Source organism: Chrysochloris asiatica, unplaced genomic scaffold, assembly GCF_000296735.1.
Source record: "Chrysochloris asiatica unplaced genomic scaffold, ChrAsi1.0 scaffold00044, whole genome shotgun sequence".
In the NCBI taxonomy this organism is placed as follows: Eukaryota; Metazoa; Chordata; class Mammalia; order Afrosoricida; family Chrysochloridae; genus Chrysochloris; species Chrysochloris asiatica.
Genome location: NW_006408562.1, coordinates 6,707,234 through 6,707,786, shown reverse-complemented (window position 1 = coordinate 6,707,786; position 553 = coordinate 6,707,234). Strand labels below are relative to the sequence as shown.

Below are 553 nucleotides of genomic sequence, written 5' to 3'. Positions count from 1 at the left end.
GGACCGGTAAAATGGCCCAGTGCATCCTTCACAAATTCCTTCTCCTGAGAGTCACAGAGGCGGTGGAAAGTCTCCTTCATGGCCATCGATGAGAGGGCTTGTCTTGTTGGGCTTCACTTTTCATTTCAGCAATTCCTCCTTGACCCCGCTCGACACTTGGTAGCCAAACGTTGTCTCTAGCTCCTTGGCACCGTTTTTGTTCAAGAGACCAAATAAGAAGTACCCTAACTGGGTCAGGTTGGGGTTCCTCAATATTTCTTCAGTGGAGAACAGCTTTTGTATATCCCCAGCGTCCCTCCTGTGGCTCTCCCAGTCTTCCTCCTCCTCCTCACTCTCTAGAATGAGAAATATGGTAACCAGGAATTGCTGGACACAGAGGTGGACAAAGGGGTAGTAGACTTGATTGTCTCTGTCCTTCTGAAGGACATTCCCCAGGAAAGGGCTGATCTCGTACTCCTTCACTCCAAGTCTCATGACATTTTCTTCATTAAACCCAGATGTGTGTGTCCACACACCCCCAGCTGCCAGGAGGCACGAACCTTCAATGGGGCTT

General features: G+C 49.7%; 1 pseudogene; it reads right to left on the bottom strand.

Moving 5' to 3' along the window:
- The window catches only part of LOC102838574, a 16,885-nt pseudogene that overhangs the window by 9,227 nt on the left and 7,105 nt on the right, over positions 1-553 (bottom strand).